Source organism: Macrobrachium rosenbergii, chromosome 8 (assembly GCF_040412425.1).
Source record: "Macrobrachium rosenbergii isolate ZJJX-2024 chromosome 8, ASM4041242v1, whole genome shotgun sequence".
Classification (NCBI taxonomy): Eukaryota; Metazoa; Arthropoda; class Malacostraca; order Decapoda; family Palaemonidae; genus Macrobrachium; species Macrobrachium rosenbergii.
The window spans coordinates 36,227,346-36,248,830 of record NC_089748.1 but is presented as its reverse complement, the minus strand read 5'-3'; the positions used below and the strand labels follow the sequence as shown (position 1 = coordinate 36,248,830).

Below are 21,485 nucleotides of genomic sequence, written 5' to 3'. Positions count from 1 at the left end.
ATGCCCCGAAGTTTCTTCGGCGCAATCGAGTTTTTTGTATAGCGTATAATCAAGGCCACCGAAAATAGATCTATCTTTCGGTGGTCTCGGTATAATGCTGTGTGAGCCGCGGCCCATGAAACTTGAACCACGGCCTGGTGGTGGGGATGTCTCTATATCTTTGCCAGACGCACGGTTATGGCTAACTTTAACCTTAAATAAAATAAAAACCACTGAGGATAGATGGCTGCAATTTGGTGTGTTTGATGATTGGAGGGTGGATGATCAACATACCAATTTGCAGCCCTTTAGCCTCAGTAGTTTTTAAGACAAAGCCGGCACAATAGTTTTTTTCTTTTACAGAAAACTAAAACGCTAAAACACGCTACAGCTTCAAGACCAACTGGTCACCTCTTCAGGTGATTACAGAATAATAAAATAAAAAAAAAAAAAGTCAACAGATGCCAAGAGAGATAAAAATTAATAGCCACCTTCGGCCATTACCGAACAAACCCCCTCCCCTTTTTTTTTGGCTGTTTAAGTAACTTCTTAAAAGTTCATTCAAACCTGGTCGTTCGCCCTTTCCGCCGGAACTGTTATTGTCACGTTCGTCCGTGATCAGACCGCAGTACTGGCCTTAGAACTCTTTATTTGCCTGCGATCATCAATCAGGGGAACGTTTCAACTGCATGCACGCACGCATGCGCGCGTGCTCTTGTTCGTGTGGAGGATGGGGGTGCACAAGGGGAGGTCGAAGTTCGTGGTTGTTCCTATGGGAAGCTGGAATCCATCTAGTGTCATAGATGTGTGGATGTAGGCCCATGTATATGTACAAATGTATGTATATGTACAAATGTATGTATATGTACAAATGTATGTATGTGTGTACATATGTATATATGTATTAGGCCTATGCATGTATGTATGTGTACATATGTATATATACTGTATATGTACGCAGATGTATGTATGTAGGCCTAAGTAAATGTTATATATGTAGGCGTATGTATGTGTACATATGTATATATGTATGCCGGCTTTGTCTGTCCGTACGCACTACTTCTGTCCGCCCTCAGATCTTAAAAACTACTGAGCTTAGAGGGTCGTAAATTGAATTAAAACTGCTGGGAATCATTTTATCTCTTTGCTTTAACAGAAAAAGGTTTTGTGTATTCAGATGAAATCTGATATCATTTTCACATGAAAAATAATCTGTTCATTTCTGCAAAGAAAGTTTTGCCCCCTTAATTCAGTGCTATTTGATATGTTAATCTTTGTCTTAGTTAAAATGCTACCTTCCAGTGCTCTCAATTTAAAAAGCTCATCTGTTAGTGATTCCAATGCCTCTGATCATTCTTTTCTACCCCGTAGGGGTTAGTGCCGTCAGTGCACCTCTTGCGGTGCACTGTATGCATTATTTAAGGTTCCTTGCAGCTTGCTTTCGACCCCTAGCTGCAACCCCTTTCGTTCCTTTTACTGTACCTCCTTTCATATTCTCTTCCATCTTGACTTTCCACCTTCTCTTGACAATGGTTTCTTAGTGCAAATGCAAAGTTTTCCTCTTGTTACACCTTTCCAACATTTTACTGTCCATTTCCGTTTCAGCGCTGAATGACCTCATAGGTCCCAGTGCTTGGCCTTGGGGCTAAATTCTGTATTCAGTTCAGTTCAGTTCTATATTCAGTTCTACCACCCATCGAAAAAAATGTACCTCACAATATTTCCTCTTACAAGGTCCGTGGGGCTTCTCACAGCTATAACGATAGCAAGGTATTTGGACCTTATCATGTTTCCCCTATGAATCGTCTAGGAGTTTGAGGAAAAGTTTTTACTCAAGTCCTTTGCCTTTTCTGTCCTTTACTTAAGCTTTTTAACCTGCAAGAATCCTTTTTCCTTTTCTGTCCAATTTTTTGCTCTTAAGAATCTGCTGATTTCAAGAAAAGTGCCTGCTCTGATCATATGGCTATCAATTTGTTGCTCTTGGAAACCTGCAAGAATCAGCTGATTTCTTAGAAAAGTGCCTGCTCTGATCATATGGCTATCAATCTGTTGCTCTTGGAAAACAGCAAGAATCTGCTGATTTCCAAGAAAAGTGCCTGCTCTGATCATATAGCTATCAATCTGTTGCTCTTGGAAACCTGCAAGAATCAGCTGATTTCCAAGATGTGTGCCTGCTCTGACCATATGGCTATCAATCTGTTGCTTCGAAACCTATCACCTGGTTATTCAAAATTTAGCTTAGACCTTTTCCCAAACAATGCATCCATCTCTCTTAAATTCAGATAACTAAAATTAACTTCTGTATAAACAACATTTAGGGATCATCTTTCCTATCTCAGGTGTTTTGTGGTATTCTGCAGATTGGATTTTAGAGAACCATAGCTCCCATCATCAAGATCTCTAGGGCGGCGTTTGACAAAGCTGAACCAAACTTTCTGCATGGGAGTTAGCCTTCCATTATTACAGTGTGTTTAGCTGACCTTTTATAGCTGTTGCTGTTGACGCAACATCTGCTCCATTCTCCACCAGAGAATGCTCAAATGGGCTCAGTTCTCGCTCCAAATATTTTCTTCCTCTTCACAATGACCAGTCTGTCTCTGCTAACTAACTCGTTTCTTCCAACGTACATTTTCTGTCCTCAACAAATGGTTAGCCCATACGTTGAAAACCTTGAAACTTTCACCTTACTGGTTCCTTCTGTTGTTGCAACAGCTTCTTACGAATTTCACTGACCTTTTTTTATTTTTCTTCAACCACCGAACTTTGAATTTCTCTCCTCCTGGTCTTTGTCACAACCTTTTGTCCTGCAAGGGCAGGTCTGTGCCATCTTTAATACCTCCTCCCATTCCTAATTTTCCTAAGTCTTTGGATATATCAGAGAAATAGGTTACCTGTCCCATTGGCCTTTGTATTTGAGAAAAAAAAAGGGTCATTTTTGCTTAAATAGCATTTATGCACGTAGATGTATCTATTCCTCTAAGTTTAAGTCTTGAAATGCGAATGTTATGATTATAATAATTATTATTTGGACCACAGACGATGTCATAGGATCTAAGAATTGTGTTGGAAATCCAAAATGAAGTACAGATTCTGTTGGTCTTCAAGAGCTTTGGCACTTTTTACGAAGTGCCGTTTCAGACCAGGGAAAATTTATGCCTGGTTAATGTAGATTTCTTGACCCTACACTATTATTAAATGCAATGGTCCACGGTACGGTAAATACAGTAAGGTGAATCCCGTTATCATATAATGTTCCCTGTACAGTATTATCTTAACACGTCGAAATTTATCGACTGACCTCCAAAAGTCATGTTTACAAATTCTCCAAGTACAGTGCAGAGTCCAGCAACCCACACATCCGTATATGACTCAAAGGCATCCGTGTATTTATCAGCCGTGTAACTGTACATCGACCAAGATGTTTTTCTTCATAAAATCACCTGGCGAGATGATTGCTTCCAGTTGGTTGCTTCCAGTTGCAAGCTATTGCTTGTCTCACCCAGGGTGAGCTTTGAAGATCATGTTTTGATTATAATATTGCTGGTGTTTTTTCTGGCGATGAAGAGACTCGTTCAGCTAATTATATAGTCACTTTTGCTGATGGCGTTTGCCAGAAAGACACCCCCCACCAAATTCGTCAGTCTCAAACGGTGGGTAGTGATGGGTCAACTTTAATCCTCGAGGTAGAGGGAGAGGCGATTTTGGGTAAAGTAAATTGATTTAAAATGGGAAGTTTCCCATGATTCATGCTGGAATACATGGCCGTGGATAAGATACCCAAGGAGGCCTTTGTAGACCCTTTCTGTTTTCGTATGGGGAATGTCTCAGGACCTCCACAGATAATAGAATCTCCCTAAGTGAAACTGATAGCCCAAAGGCCTAAGAATGGATGAATCAGGGTGAAAATCCCTTGGGTCACTAACTGTCTTCTCAAAATTCTCCTCTGCTTAATTCTTTTGGGACAGTTGGTGTCAGTTGTTGTTGATAAAGTGGCAGCAGCATTCGGCAGTAAATTTTTGGGAATGTTAAAATTGATTAGAGCAAAAAAGTAAATTTCCCTTTTTACAGAATATTCTCTCTCTCTCTCTCTCTCTCTCTCTCTCTCTCTCTCTCTCTCTCATTTGTTTTTCACTTTTCGAACCGTAGTCTATACACTTGTTCGTTTGTCCATTTGCTCGTTCTCCCTAAAATAATTGATATTCATTCAGTAGTTTTTTCCACAAAATAAAAGGAAGCAATAAGTAGCACTGGAGGCAAAGCAGGTCACTAGGTGTCTTACGTCGAGATTCTGACCCCAGAAATAAAATAAAATAAAAAAGATAAATCCAATGGATGATAGGGTCCTTGGATCACAGTTAAGCTTCTTCGGAATTTCATCCAAATTGTCATGAATTGGACCCCATTCGTGGTACACCTGTAGATTATAACAAGAACTTGAATTTATGTAGATTTTTTCATGAATTGGATAACTATTGTGGTGCACCTGTAGATTACAGCTAGAACTTGAATTTAAGTAGATTTTGTCATGAACTGGGCCCCTATTTGTGGTACACCTGTAAATTATAACAAGAACTTGAATTTATGTAGATTTTGTCATGAATTGGACCCCTGTCGTGTACACCTGTAGATTATAACAAGAACTTGAATTTATGTAGATTTTGTCATGAACTCCTGTCGTGGTACACCTGTAGATTACGACAAGAACTTGAATTTATGTAGGTTTTGTCATGAATTGGACCCAAATCGTGGTACACCTGTAGATTACAACAACAACTTGAATTTATGTACATTTTGTAATATGGAATACCTTTCCCAGGTAAATTTTGCATAGTACACTTCCAACTGATGAGTTTGCTCCCACTAAATTAAAAAAAAAGTCTGAATCATCACGAATAAAAGGGACGCGAGGCACATTTATCAACAGAAGAAAAATAAAGAAAATAATCTGTTGTTTCTGACAGTTACTGAGGAAATGTCAGCCTAATTTCAAATGGAAACTTGACATTCCGTTATTCAGTTCAACACGGTAAACTCTAGCGCGATATTACCTCCGTCAAGGATGTTTTTCATTTCGTCTTTTTTTTTTCTGTTCTTAGAAATATCGGAGTAGATTTTCGTGCTGGCCCAAGTCCGGGTGTGGAACTAGGAATTTTTTTTTTATCGGTGATATGTATGGAAAGAAAACTGAAGCTTTCTGCTTTTTTTTTTTTGCTAATTTATATTTATAGTGGTGGTGTATGGAAAGAAAACTGGAGCTTTCTGCTTTTTTTTTTTTTTGCTAATTTATATTTATAGTGGTGGTGTATGGAAAGAAAACTGGAGCTTTCTGCTTTTTTTTTTTTTTTTTTTTTTTTTTTTGCTAATTTATATTTATAGTGGTGGTGTATGGAAAGAAAACTGGAGCTTTTTTTTTTTTTTTTTTTTGCTAATTTAGTAATTTAGTGATGGTGTATGGAAAGAAAACTGGAGCTTTCTGCTTTTTTTTTTTTTTTTTTTTTAATTTATATTTATAGTGGTGGTGTATGGAAAGAAGACTGGAGCTTTTTTTGCTAATTTATATTTTTTTGTATGGAAAGAAAACTTTTTTTTTTTTTTTTTTTTTTTGCTAATTTATATTTATAGTGGTGGTGTATGGAAAGAAAACTGGAGCTTTCTGTTTTTTTTTTTTTAATTTATATTTATAGTGGTGGTGTATGGAAAGAAAACTGGAGCTTTCTGCTTTTTTTTTTTTTTTATTTTTCTGCTAATTTAGTGATGGTGTATGGAAAGAAAACTGGAGCTTTCTGCTTTTTTTTTTTTTTTTGCTAATTTATATTTATAGTGGTGGTGTATGGAAAGAAAACTGGAGCTTTCTGCTTTTTTTTTTTTTTTTTATATTTATAGTGGTAAAAGAAAACTTTATATTTATATTTATAGTGGTGGTGTATGGAAAGAAAACTGGAGCTTTCTGCTTTTTTTTTTTTTTGCTAATTTATATTTATAGTGGTGGTGTATGGAAAGAAAACTGAAGCTTTATGCTTTTTATTTTTTTGCTATTTTATATTTACAGTGGTGGTGTATGGGAAGAAAACTGAAGCTTTCTGCTTCCTTTTTTTTTTTGCTAATTTATATTTATAGTGGTGGTGTATGGAAAGAAAATTGCAACTTTCTGCTTTTTTTTGCTATTTTATATTTATAGCAGTGATGTGTATGGAAAGAAAACTGAAGCTTTCTGCTTTTTTTTTTGCTATTTTATATTTATAGCTGTGATGTGTATGGAAAGAAAACTGGAGCTTTCTGCTTTTTTTTGCTATTTTATATTTATAGCAGTGATGTGTATGGAAAGAAAACTGAAGCTTTCTGCTTATTTTTTTTTGCTATTTTATATTTATAGCAGTGATGTGTATGGAAAGAAAACTGAAGCTTTCTGCTTATTATTTTTTTTTTTTTTTGCTATTTTATATTTATAGCTGTGATGTGTATGGAAAGAAAACTGGATTTTTTTTTTTTTTTTATTTTTTTATTTATAAAGCTGTGATATGTTTATGGGTGGTGTAGGAAAACTGGAGGTTTATGCTTTTTTTTTTTTTGCTATTTTATATTTATAGCTGTGATGTGTATGGAAAGAAAACTGGAGATTTGTTTTTTTTTTTTTTGCTATTTTATATTTATAGTGGATGTGTGTATGGAAAGAAAACTGGAGATTTCTGTTTTGTTTTTTTGCTATTTTGTATTTAAAGCTGTGATGGTGTATGGAAAGAAAACTGAGAGCTTTTGCTTTTGTTTTTTTTTTTTTTTTGCTATTTTATATTTATAGCTGTGATGTGTCTGGAAAGAAAACTGGAGATTTCTGTTTTTGTTTTTTTTGCTATTTTGTATTTAAAGCTGTGATGTGTATGGAAAGAAAACTGGAGATTCCTGTTTTTTTTTTTTTTTGCTATTTTATATTTATAGTGGATGGTGTATGGAAAAAACTGGAGATTTTTTTTTTTTTGTATTTAAAGCTATAGTGATGTGTATGGAAAGAAAACTGGAGCTTTATGCTTTTTTTTTTTTTTTTTTTGCTAATTTATATTTATAGCTGTGATGTGTATGGAAAGAAAACTGTAGCTCTCTGCTTATTTATTTTTTTTGCTATTTTATATTTATAGCAGTGATGTGTATGGAAAGAAAACTGAAGCTTTCTGCTTATTTCTTTTTGCTATTTTATATTTATAGCAGTGATGTGTATGGAAAGAAAACTGAAGCTTTCTGGTTATTTTTTTTTGCTATTTTATATTTATAGTGGTAGTGTAGTGAATGTGGTGGTGTATGGAAAGAAAACTGAACCTTTCTGGTTATTTTTTTTTTGCTAATTTATATTTATAGTGGTGATGTGTATGGAAAGAAAACTGAAGCTTTCTGCTTTTTTTTTTTTGCTATTTTATATTTATAGTGGTGGTGTAAACAGTGATGTGTATGGAAAGAAAACTGTAGCTTTCTGCTTTTTTTTTGCTACTTGCTATTTATAGCAGTGATGTGTATGGAAAGAAAACTGAAGCTTTCTGCTTATTTTTTTTTTTTTGCTATTTTATATTTATAGCTGCTGTGATGTGTATGGAAAGAAAACTGGAGATTTTTTTTTCTATTTTTTATTTATAGCTGTGATATGTATGGAGAGAAAACTGGAGCTTTATGCTTTTTTTTTTTTGCTATTTTATATTTATAGCTGTGATGTGTATGGAAAGAAATCTGGAGATTTGTTTTTTTTCCTATTTTATATTTATAGCTGTGATGTGTATGGGAAGAAAACTGGAGATTTTTGCTTTTTTTTGCCAATTTATATTTATAGCTGTGATTTGTATGGAAAGAAAGCTGGAAATTTTTTTTTTTTTTGCTATTTTATATTTATAGCTGTGATGTGTATGGAAAGAGAACTGGAGATTTTTGCTTTTTATTTTTTGCTATTTTATATTTATAGCTGTGATGTGTATGGAAAGAAACTGGAGATTTTTTTTTTGCTATTTTGTATTTATAGCTGTGATGTGTATGGAAAGAAAACTGGAGATTTTTTTTTTTGTATTTTATATTTATAGCTGTGATGTGTATGGGAAGAGAACTGTAGATATCTTTTTTTTTTTTTTTTGCTCTTTTTATATTTATAGTGGTGTTATGTTAAGATAAATGATTTGTTTAACCAGACCATTTTATAACTGGTGTAAAAGAAAACTGGAGCTATAATTTATAGCTGTTAGTTATAAATAGTGGTCTGGTTAAACAAATCATTTATAACTTTTTTTTTTTTGCTATAAATATAAATAGTGATGTGTATGGAAAGAAAATTGGATATTTTTTTTTTTTTTGCTATTTTATATTTATAGTTGTGATGTGTATGGAAACAAAACTGGAGATTTCTGTTTCTTATTTTGCTATTTTATATTTATATCTGTGATGTGTATGGAAAGAAAGCTGGAGCTTTATGCTTTTTTTTTGCTATTTTATATTTATAGCTGTGATGTATATGGAAAGAAAACTGGAGCTTTATGCTTTTTTTTTTTTTGCTATTTTATATTTATAGCTGTGATGTGTATAGAAAGAAAACTGGAGCTTTATGCTTTTTTTTGTTTTGCTATTTTATATTTATAACTGTGATGTGTATGGAAAGAAAACTGGAGATTTCTGTTTTTTTTTGTTTTTTGCTATTTTATATTTATAGCTGTGATGTGTATGGAAAGAAAACTGAGATTTTTGCTTTTTTTTTTTTGCTAATTTATATTTATAGTGGTGGTGTATGGAAAGAAAACTGGAGCTTTCTGCGTTTTTTTATATTTATAGCTATAGTGGTGGTGTATGGAAAGAAAACTGGAAGATTTTTTTTTCTTTGGTATTTTATATTTATAGCCGTGGTGATTGTATGGAAAGAAAACTGGAGATATGTTTTTTTGCTATTTTATATTTATATCTATAGTGGTGGTGTATGGAAAGAAAACTGGAGATTTTTTTTTTTTTGCTATTTTATATTTATAGTGGATCTGTATGGAAACAAAACTGGAGATTTCTGCTTTTTTTTTTTTTTTTTTTTATAATTTGTATTTATAGAAAGAAAACTGATCTGTATGGAAACAAAACTGGAGATTTCTGCTTTTTTTGTTTTGCTATTTTATATTTATATCTGTGATGTGGTGGTGGGAAACAAAACTGGAGCTTTATGCTTTTTTTTTTTTTTTTTTTTTTTTGCCATTTTATATTTATAGCTGTGATGTGTATGGAAAGAAAACTGGAGATTTCTGCTTTTTTTTGTTTTGCTATTTTATATTAATAGCTGTGATGGTATGGAAAGAAAACTGGATATTTCTGATTTTTTTTTTGCTATTTTATATTTATAGCAGTGATGTGTATGGAAAGAAAGCTGGAGATTTTTGTTTTTTTATTTTGCTATTTTATATTTACAGCTGTGATGTGTATGGAAAGAAAACTTGAGATTTCTGATTTTTTTTTTTTTGCTATTTTATATTTATAGCAGTGATATGTATGGAAAGAAAGCTGGAGATTTCTGTTTTTTATTTTCTGCTATTTTATATTTATAGCTGTGATGTGTATGGAAAGAAAACTGAGATTACTGGTTTTTTTTTTTTTTTTTTGCTATTTTATATTTATAGCAGTGATGTGTATGGAAAGAAAGCTGAGCTTTATGCTTTTTTTGTTTTGCTATTTTATATTTATAGCTGTGATGTGTATGGAAACAAAACTGGAGATTTCTGCTTTTTTTTTTTTGCTATTTTATATGTATAGCAGTGATGTGTATGGAAAGAAAACTGGAGATTTTTTTTTTTGCTATTTTATATGTATAGCAGTGATGTGTATGGAAAGAAAACTGGAGATTTCTGCTTTTTTTTTGCTATTTTATATGTATAGCAGTGATGTGTATGGAAAGAAAACAGGAGCTTTATGCTTTTTTTTTTGCTATTTTATATTTATAGCTGTGATGTGTATAGAAAGAAAACTGGAGCTTTATGCTTTTTTTTTGTTTTGTTATTTTATATTTATAGCCGTGATTGTATGGAAAGAAAACTGGAGATATGTTTTTTTTTTGCTATTTTATATTTATATCTGTGATGTGTATGGAAAGAAAACTGGAGATTTTTTTTTGCTATTTTATATTTATAGCTGTGATCTGTATGGAAACAAAACTGGAGATTTCTTTTTTTTTTTTTTTTTTTGCTAATTTATATTTATAGCTGTGATCTGTATGGAAACAAAACTGGAGATTTCTGCTTTTTTTATTTTGCTATTTTATATTTATATCTGTGATGTGTATGGAAACAAAGCTGGAGCTTTATGCTTTTTTTTGCCATTTTATATTTATAGCTGTGATGTGTATGGAAAGAAAACTGAGATTTTTGCTTTTTTTTTTTTTTTTTTTTGCTATTTTATATTTATAGCTGTGATGTGTATGGAAAGAAAACTGGAGATTTTTTGCTTTTTTTTTTTTTTTTATTTAATATGTATTTTATATTTATAGCTGTGATGGAAAAGAAAACTGGAGATTTTTTTTTTTGCTATTTTATATTTATAGCAGTGATGTGTATGGAAAGAAAACTGAGATTTGCTTTTTTTTTTGCTATTTTATATTTATAGCAGTGATGGTTATGGAAAGAAAACTGATGTGTATTTCTGAAAACTTTTTTTTTTTTTTTTTTTGCTATTTTATATTTATAGCAGTGATATGTATGGAAAGAAAACTGTTTTTTTTTTTTTTGAGATTTTTTTTTTTGCTATTTTATATTTATAGCAGTGATGTGTATGGAAAGAAAACTGGAGATTTTTTTTTTTTTTTTTTGCTATTTTATATTTATAGCAGTGATGTGTATGGAAAGAAAACTGGAGATTTTTTTTTTTTTGCTATTTTATATTTATAGGTGTTTTTTTTTTTTGCTTTTTTATTTTATATTTATAGCAGTGATGTGTATAGCAAGAAAACTGGAGATTTGTTTTTTTTTTTGAGATTTATGTTTTTTCTATTTTATATTTATAGCAGTGATGTGTATGGAAAGAAAACTGGAGATTTCTGCTTTTTTTTTTGCTATTTTATATTTATAGCTGTGATGTGTATGGAAAGAAAACTGGAGATTTCTGCTTTTTTTTTTTTGCTATTTTATATTTATAGCTGTGATGTGTATGGAAAGAAAACTGGAGCATTTTTTATTTTATATTTACAGCAGTGATGTGTATGGCGAGAAAACTGGAGTTTTTTTTTCAATTTTATATTTATAGGAGTGATATGTATGGAAGGAAAACTGGAGCTTTCTGCATTTTTAAAGATTTTTTGGTATTTCATATTTTTAGCTGTGATGTGTATGGAAAGAAAACTGGAGCTTTCTGTTTTGTTTTTTTTTTGGTTGGGGGGGCTATTTTATATTTATTGTGGTGATGTGTATGAAAAGAAAACAGGAGCTTTTTTTATTTTATATTTATAGCGGTGATGTGCATGGAAAGAAAACCGGAGCTTTCTGCTGTTTGTGAAAGGTGAAAAGGAAGAGTGCTGTATTAATGACGCCAGTCGCGTTGGCGGATGTTCGGAATTTCTAAACTCCCCCAATCTAATATCCTCTAGGAAAATAGCCCATTTGTAAAGTCATACAACTATTAAGTTTGCTTGCACTTTTTAGTCGTCGACAACAACAATAATAATAACAATAACAATTTATAGCTATTCGATTATATAAAAGAATAATTACATGTTGCTTTAAAGAATCGAGTCAATTCGCATTGTCAACAAACGGACTTCAGAGATCGCGTCAGTTCTTTGAATCTTTCTGAACAAATAATAATAATAATAATAATAATAATAATAATAATAATAATAATAATAATAATAATAGACTTTGTTTTGATTGCTGGTCAGGGAACCATTGTATATTTGGCCCTGGACAGTTTCGTGTATGTTTTGGGGAATTGATGACACCCGGTAGGCCTACCCAACTCTCTCCCGACCCAAAGGGAAAGAAAATGAAATGGATACTTTGCTAAACCCTGGTAGAATTGTCAACTATACCATAAGAGAATTTGACTACTGCTGCCACGCCTTAATTCGCGTTGTATCTTATATACAGTCCTCCAGGGTTTAGCAGTGTCCATTTTCCTGTTTCGTCCGGGAATATGGAAATTCATGAAACTCGAAGTTGCGAGCCATATAGTCCCATCTTCATTATATTAAACAATGATGTTGAAAAAGAGCTGTTCTATGATACTCAGATTCGCCAACCTGATTAATTAACCTATTTTACGTATTTTTATCCTAGTGCTGGCTCACCTGAGTCAGTTTTGAAATGTGTATTAGTGGGTTATACGATTGTTTTAGAGAGAATTTTGAGAAATTGGTCAGATGATAAACTTTCGCTTTGTTTAGCACAGAGAGGAAGACAGGGAGACGGGAGGGGGAGGAGTGGGGCTGGGCCAGGGATTAAGGTTTTGGAGGGGGCGGGAGGCCCCTTAACGAAGTTTGCACTCGCAATGTAAGATCAAAGCCGATTGGATCAAAGAATGAAATCCACATTAGCGGCAGTCTAATCCCTCCTAAGGCCGCAACAGATTAGACAGGAATAGGACGCGTTGATATTTTGAGAGTCTGGTATCGGTGTAACTCAAGTCTTACGATCAAAAGTTGAATGTCACTTCTTTGCACAATTGATGTGATTTTTAAATGGTAGGAATTTCCAGTAACGATAGAAAATTTGTAATAACAGAAGAGACGCTTGGCAGGACGTTTAGCTTTGTTGGAAAGCAAAAGTTCGCAGCAGTTGCTTGCAAATTGAAACGATCGTTAGTGCAAGGTGCTTGCAATTTAAGATCTCCGTTTATTTTCTTTCAGTGTTGCTTGATCTTATATATGATATATGATGTCAGAACTCCGTAGATTTAAAAAAAAATAATTTTTCGATGCTTAAGAAAATATTAATTTTTCGAGATTTAATAATAATTATTCGAGACTTAAGAAATATTAATTTTGCGAGACTTAAGAAATATTAATTTTTCGAGACTGAAGAAAATATTAATTTTTCGAGATTTAATAATAATTCGTCGAGACTTGAGAAATATAATTTTCGAAACTTAAGAAATATTAATTTTTCGAGACTTAATATTAAATTTCCGACACTTAAGAAATATTAATAAATATTAATTTTTTGAGACTTAAGAAATAATTTTTCGAAACAATATTAACTTTTCGAAACTTTAATTTTAATTTTTCGAAACCTAAGAAATACTGAGTTTCCGAAAATTAAGAAATATTAAATTTTGGTGATTTAAGAAATATTAGTTTTTGGAGACTTAAGGACTATTAATTTTTCGATGCTTAAGAAATATTCATTTTTCGATGCTTAAGAAATATTAATTTTTCGAGAATTAAGAAATATTAATTTTTCGAGATATAAGAAATAATTTTTCGAGACTCTGGAAATATTAATTTTCGAGACTTACGAAATATTAATTTTCGAGACTTCAAGACGTTAAGAAGAAATAATTTTTCAAGACTAAAGAAATAATAATTTTTCGAGACTTAAGAAATAATAATTTTCGATAATTAATAAATAATAATTTTTTTATTATAAATAATAGTTTTTCGATAATTAATAAATAATTTTTCGATAATTAATCAATAATAATTTTTCGAGACTCAAGAAATATTAATTTTTCGATACTTAAAAATATTAATTTTTCACGATTTAAGAAATATCAATTTTCTCCAGATGCCGTAGTATTGATGTATCGCAAGTCAGTTATAATGATCAGGCAACGCAATGTTCTACAGAAAAGAATGTATGTATTAAGAACAGAAAAGAGATTAAAATACATTAATAAAAAACTAAATCTCTTGACAAGTAACAAAGATAAACGTCATTGCATGTCAGAAAGTGGGACACTGGTGCATAATGCTTCAAAGTAGCATTGGAAATATATTTTTTTAATGTGAAGTTGAATTCAAATGTTCGATATGCTATTGATCATTGCTGATTTTTATTCAAGGTAGGCGTTCAGCCATTATTGGTTAAGTTTTTTACATCATTAGGTTGAAGAGCAAAATCATAATCTATTGTCCAAAGGGCCAGGTGATTTTGTGTTCGAAAATATGTACTTATTTGTGTATTAATCTGTTTTTCCTTTCTCTGTGCAAATCTTCATTGTGTTTGTCTGTCGAGACTCAATATGCACATGAGATGAGCCTGGTTTGTCGTCAGGTTCTCATGAGAAAAAGTGAACTTAATTTGAATGCTTCAGTTATTTTAACACGTGTACAAACAGTTTTAATTCAAGTCAGGTTCTTGTGAGGAAAAGGGAATTGAACTTGAAGGCTTCAGTTGTTTTTCCATGTGTGTATAAACAAGTTTAAATCTTGTCAGGTTCTCATGAGAAAAAGTGAACTTAATTTGAATGCTTCAGTTATTTTAACACGTGTACAAACAGTTTTAATTCAAGTCAGGTTCTTGTGAGGAAAAGGGAGTTGAACAGTTATTTTTTTCCAATAAACAATTTTAATTCTTGTTAGGTTTTTGTGAGAAACAACTTAATTTGAATGCTTCAGTTATTTTAACAGTTTTTAATTCAAGTCAGGTTCTTGTGTTTAACTTGAAGGATTTAGTTGTTTTTCCATGTGTGTATAAACAGTTTTAATTCTTGTTAGGTTCTTGTGAGAAAAAGTGAACTTGACTTAAAGGCTTCAGTTATTTTTACATGTGTGTGTATAAACAAATTTATTTTTAGTGTTCTCGTATAAACAATTTTAATTATTTGTACATTGTTATAAATAATTTAATATCTAGTCAGGTTCTTGTGAGAAACAATGAAGGCTTTAACATGTGTATATAAACAATATCATTTCTAGTCAGGTATTTTTACTTCAATTATTTGTACATGTGTATATAAATAATTTAATAAACAGTTTTAATTTGAAGGCTTGTTATTTGGTTCTTCATTTCTAGTCAGGTCCTTGTGAGAAAAAGTGAACTTGAAGACTTAAATTTGTACATTGTTATTTTTATCTAGCACGTCTTGTGTGATCTTAATTTGTTCAGTTATTTGTACAAAAACCATTTATTTTTAGTCAGGTTCTTGTGAGAAAGTGATCTTAATTTGAAGGCTTCAGTTATTTGTACATGTGTATATAAACAATATCATTTCTAGTCAGGTCCTTGTGAGAAAAAGTGAAATTTATATGAAGACTTCAATTATTTGTACATGTGTATATAAACTGTTTCATTTCTATAAGAAAAAGTGAAATTTAATATCTAAAAAAATTTTATTTCTAGTCAGGTTCTTGTGAGAAAAAGTGAACTTAATTTGAAGGCTTCAGTTATTTGTACATTTGTATGTAAACAATTTCATTTCTAGTCTGGTTCTTGTGAGGAAAAAGTGGGCTTAATGTAAAGGCTTCAATTATTTGTACATGTGTATATAAACTGTTTCATTTCTAGTCAGGTTCTTGTGAGAAAAAGTGAACTTAATTTGAGGGCTTCAGTTATTTGTACATGTGTGTATAAACCATTTCAATTCTAGTCAGGTTCTTGTGAGAAAAAGTGAAATTTAATAATTTGGTTCCAGTTATTTGTACATGTGTGTATAAACAATTTCATTTCTAGTCAGGTTCTTGTGAGAAAAAGTGAACTTAATTTGAAGGCTTCAGTTATTTGTACATGTGTGTATAAACAGTTTCATTTCTAGTCAGGTTTTTGTGAGAAAAAGAACTTAATTTGAAGGCTTCAATTATTTGCACGTGTACAAAAATTTAATTTCTAGTCAGGTTCTTGTGAGAAAAAGTTATCGTAATTTGAACTTAATTTGTACATGTGTGTATGAACAGTTTAACTAGTTTCTTGTGATCTTAATTTGTGTTATTTGTATAAAAACAATTTTACAATTTTATCTGTTCAGGTTCTTGTGAAAAAAGTGAACTTAATTTGAAAGTTATTTGTACATTAAACAATTTTACAATTTATCTGTTTTCTTGAAAAAAGGTTTGAAAGCTTCAATTATTTTTACATGTGTTTACAAAATATGCTAATTCTATTCAGGTTCTTGTGAGAAAAAGTGAATTTCATTTGAATCATCAATTATTTTGACATTTGTATAATCTGTTTTGATTCATGTTGTTTGGTTCTTGTGAGAAAAGCGGAGTTTACTTAGAATGTGACTGCTCCAGTTTTTACAAATTGTGTATGAACAGTTTTAGCCTTTGCTCGTTGAGAGAAATGTGACTCTGATAAATGGAAATCGTATAAAGTGATGTATGACTTAGGGAATGACTGGTGAGAGGTCGACATGTTGGAATAAATGTTATAAATATTTGTAATTATTGAATGGAAGGAATGATAATTCAGAGAAGGACGATTGGTGATGCCAGGAAAATTGAGGGATTTTGCAATGAGGCCATGTTCTTCCTAGCTTTTTGATTAAATTTAAGCGTCTTCCTGCGCACCATCTTTGTCTTAACATTAGTGTCATAGAAAATACAAGATATTCCCAAAGTAGTAATAATGTTACTTGAAAAAATTGTCCTGTGGTATGGCACTAAAAAAAATTGTCCTGTGGTTTGGCACTAAAAAATTATCCTGTGGTTTGGCACTAAAAAGAATAGTCCTGTGGTTTGGCATTAAAAAGAATTGTCCTGTGGTTTGGCACTAAAAGAATTGTCTTGTGGTTTGGCACTAAAAAGAATTGTCCTGTGGTTTGGCACTAAAAAGAATTGTCTTGTGGTTTGGCACTAAAAGGAATTTTCTTGTGGTTTGGCACTAAAAAAATTATCCTGTGGTTTGGCACTAAAAAAAATTGTCCTGTTGTTTGGCACTAAAAGAAATTGTCCTGTGGTTTGGCACTAAAAGAAATTGTCCTGTGGTTTGGCACTAAAAGAAATTGTCCTGTGGTTTGGCACTAAAAGAAATTGTCCTGTGGTTTGGCACTAAAAGAAATTGTCCTGTGGTTTGGCACTAAAAGGAGTTGTCCTGTGGTTTGGCACTAAAAAATTTGTCCTGTGGGTTTGGCACCAAAAAAATTGTCTTGTGGTTTTGGCATTAAAAAAATGTCTTGTGGTTTGGCACCAAAAAAATTGTCCTTTGGTTTAACATTACAAAAATTATCCTGTTGTATGGCACTAAAAAAATTATCCTGTTGTATGGCACTAAAAAAATTGTCCTGTTGTTTGGCACTAAAAAGAATTGTCCTGTTGTTTGGTACTAAAAAGATTGTTCTGTGTTTGGCCTTAATTCTATTGCTGTAGGTCCTTGACAGAGCGTTCCCATACTTCCCAGCTGAGTCGCTGTCTTGTGCCATGTCGTTTTTCCCATACTTTTGGGTGTACGTGTTATTTACATGATGTTTTGTCCCAATGTGATATCGATTGTAGACACTACAGTTCTTACTGGGAACATTTAGATAATTATAGTCTCTATTCTTGTCTCTTATCTATGGTGTACATTTTATGATGTAATCTCGCTTCCCTCACGTCTTAGAATGTAGATTTTCTTGCAATTTTTACTATTTTGCTGGACTTTTACCCACTGGTCTTTGCTTTTTAACATATAGGCCTACTATTCTCGTCATAATCAGCGTTGAAATGTTTTTTTTTTTTTGTTTAATTTTTATTTACTTTTTTTTATCTTATTTTATTATATATATATTACAAAATTTTGAGTTATTTTACAGCTTGCTGCCTCTGTCGAAAAATTCGTCAAGTGACCCTCTTGTGCTTGCGTTGTGCTCTACTGGACTTTCAGTTCACATACTGGACAGGTTTAGTTGCAGAATCAAATAATTTAGGATCAAAATAATTCTTTCCCTTAAAGTTTTAATTTGTTTGCATAATTAGGTATCTGTTGAGTTTTAGAATCATATTTTTCCCTTTGTGTCCTTTGATTATTTCCATTGGTTCTTTAATCTTGGCGAGTCCAGTTTTTCTTCAGCTGTACTGGGTCATCACTAGAGGGACATTAGTTTCTTACCAATATTTTGCCCCACAATCTGCACCCAGTATGAGATGAATTGAGTGTTATTCTTCAGGATCAGTATCTCAAAGGACGTGTTGGTACCAAAGGTCGTGAAACTCACACCTAATCCAGTTTCTTTCATATTCTGTGCCACAACACAATAAGTTTCATGTATCGCAGCTGCCTGCTTAGATTCATTCGTCGCTTTCCCATAGTAAATCGACACGCATCTTCCTCTCCAGTGGTGTGACATCTCGTGGTCTTTGCTTCACTTACTGTCTTTTGTTTTGATTCTGGTTTTCCTTTGTTTTTGCTTGCTTTGGGTGCTGTTTGATCACGGTTTCAGTGATCGACTGTAAGGTCTGAAATGATTTTTATGTAGTTTTCTAAGTCAGGGAGGTCGTTTCCAGACGCGTCCGCTCACGGCAATGGCTCAGACCAGTTTGAAAAAAATAGCTTTTCTTTAAAACCTCAGGTTAATTCTATCGTTTTTCTTAAATTGTTTCTATATTGTTTTTAGTTTTCTGAAAAGAAAACTGTTGTGCCGGCTTTGTCTGTCCGTCCGTACTTTTTCCTGGCCACACTTTTTCTGTCCGCCCTCAGATCGTAAAAACTTCTGAGGCTAGAGGGCTGCAAATTGGTATGTTGATCATCCAACCTCCAATCATCAAAACATACCAATTGCAGCCCTCTAGCCACGGTAGTTTTTATTTTATTTAAGGTTAAATTTAGCTATGATCGTGCTTCTGGCAACGATATAGGACTGGCCACCACAGGCCCGCGGTTTAAGTTTGATAGGCCGCGGCTCATACAGCATTATACCGAGACCACCGAAAGATAGAAATATTTTCGGTGGCCTTGATTATACGTTGTAGCGGCTGTGCAGAAAACTCGATTGTGCCGAGGAAACTTCGGCGCATTTTTTACTTGTTTATAATGTAAAGAATACGTTTTTAGTACAGGCAACTGGACTTTACGTGTAAATTTTCCATTTTCAATTATGCATGATGCATGCATGACATTTTTAACAGAGAGCATTTTGGTACCACCGACTCAGTCTTTTATATTTTATGGACGAAAAGTATATAAAAGTCTACAACAGTGGTTCTCAACCTGGGGGGCGCGCCTCCTAGGGAGGCTCTTTTAAAAATTGAAAATTCCTTTAAATCTCTTAATAAGAGTCGCTAAGAGGCAATTTTATTCATTCATTTCTCTTTTCATTTTCCTTTAAATCTGGGAGGGAGTTTTAATCATAGACGTTAAGGTGGGGGGGCGTGGAGGAAGGACCAACTTTTAGAGGGGGCGTGGTAATAAAAAGATTAAAACCCACTGGTCTACAATGTGCTTGGTAATTAAAATGTTAAAATGTTTACATGAGTTCACATTAAATAATGATTACCATTTTTAATTGTGTCCTACTTTTATACATTTGATGGTTGCTAATCAGATGTCAAGTAAAAGCAAACTCTCTCTCTCTCTCTCTCTCTCTCTCTCTCTCTCTCTCTCTCTCTCTCTCTCTCTCTCTCTCACCCACCGTGATATGCGTGTTGCAGTAACCAGAAAAAGGCTTTGAACGTAACTAGCAAGTTTATGCAAATAGAAACTACTACTATACGCACAGGGAAAAAATAATGATATTGAGCAGGAATCAAAACAAATAAGTAACAAAAAAATCTGCTGAATAAATATAAGGAGTAATTAACAACGAAAGTATACCTTAGGCCAGTGGTCCTTAACCAGTGGTACCAAGCCTGTTCCTAAGGGTCATTTTGTTCCTTTCACTGTACCTCCTTTCATATTCCCTTTCTTCCATCTTACTTTCCATCCTCTCCCAACAATTGATTCATAGTGCAACTGCTTTGAGGTTTTCCTCCTGTTACGCCTTTCAGACCTTTTTACTGTCAAAATCCGTTTCAGCGCTGAATGACCTCATTGGTCCCAGTGCTTGGCCTTTGGCCTAAATTCTAGATTCAGTTCAGTACAACGGAGGGTGAGAAAGATAGTCCGAAGAATTATACAAAGCATGATTGAAAGGAAGGGATATTTGAAGCTCAATAGCAGTTTTTCTTTAAGGAAAGTGCACTATCTAATATTGAAGATATCTGGCGGAAAATCGACGCTTATGTGAAATTTGCCCTCTATCAAACCATTAAGAGTATTTATGCAATTCCGCCCGTTTTAATTTTTTTACTTATTTTTTTACTTAAATGCTGGTTTATCGCAGCCGATTTCACGGCTTATTGAATGTTAGCGCCGTTCGTGTGGTAATGGACATGAATTTCTTAAATTCATTCAGCGAGGCGCATTCGTGCGTGAACCTTCCACGACGTTACCACGCTCCCATGACCACAAAGGCTTGTGATCAAGCGATTTCGCCCTGAAATATCGACGCCAGTGAGCCTCCGCGCTCTCGTTTCTTGATAAGTGAAATAACGCCGAACTATCGATGCGGTAATAAGGCGCAAACATTAACGCCTCGAGCGGTATTTTCATTACCGCCTCAGTTCTGTGATCGTCAGTACGGTTTGATGATTTATGAACTGCGCTAGGCCGACCGTGAAGTTCCACCTGCAAGCGGCTCCATTGGACTCGTGTAGTGGGAGGAACTGTTTTGTGCTTTTAAGCTGCTTTCTCGGACGCGAAGTTATCTCACTTCCTCAAGGCTGCAGATGTTACTAGAGATTCCTGCTTTGGCTCCGGTCTCCGAGGGTAGACGTGATTGCCTCGGCGCAAGCCTCTCGAGGGTGAGACTATACTGTACTGCTCACGCCTGCTCTGCGCAACACCATCAGGTCATATAGCTTTTGTTCTACCCTACGGACGTCATTCTCTCTCTCTCTCTCTCTCTCTCTCTCTCTCTCTCTCTCTCTCTCTCTCTCTCTCTAGGTCTTCGATGATCACGGTCGTCGTAGTGCCTGCCAGCGTGTATTCAACTGAGAGAAAAATAACGAATCAAATTACCAGATTTTTAAAGGAATTTCCTGGTCCTCCAATTTGTTAGAAATGTTTATATAATTATAAACTTACAAACATTTGCCCATCGCATATTCGGGCATGTTTGCTCTGCCCACTGATTTGTAACAACCGTTTCTGAAAGGGATAAAGAGACAAAATAATTAGCACAGAATGAAGAAGTTAACACCAGCATTTTAAGAGATGGAGCAGAGAGGAGGTCCAGGGAGCCCCATTTGTATCTAAGAGACGTGCTGCTACTTCTTCTTCTTCTTCCTCTCGTGTAGTTGGAGAGGAGGGAGGTCGTGCCAATGTCATTCCAGTAGCAGCGACCTCCGTGTAACAACGCTGGAGGAGGAGGAGGAGGAGGAGGTTGAGGAGGTTCGAAATGTTTGCTTTACGGATCGAGGTTCAACGATGCGTACATATACTGCTACGGCAGTTCCAGCGGTCACAGGCCTCTCGGGCAACCGGCAGCGACGTCCGGGAAATCGCCACCTGTTGAGTTTTATCCCGCTGGAAGAGAGAGCAAGATTGAGAGAGAGTTAAAGCAAGAGAGAGTAAAAGAGCGAGAGAGAGAGGTGGAAAGATTGAGAGAGAGGATGGAAAGAGAGAGAGATG

The 21,485-nt window shown here is 33.7% G+C and overlaps 1 long non-coding RNA gene across 1 annotated transcript in view; it reads left to right on the top strand.

Moving 5' to 3' along the window:
- Positions 1-21,485, top strand: part of LOC136840704 (uncharacterized) — a 105,304-nt gene that overhangs the window by 48,534 nt on the left and 35,285 nt on the right. The gene's annotated exons all lie outside the window — the stretch shown is intronic.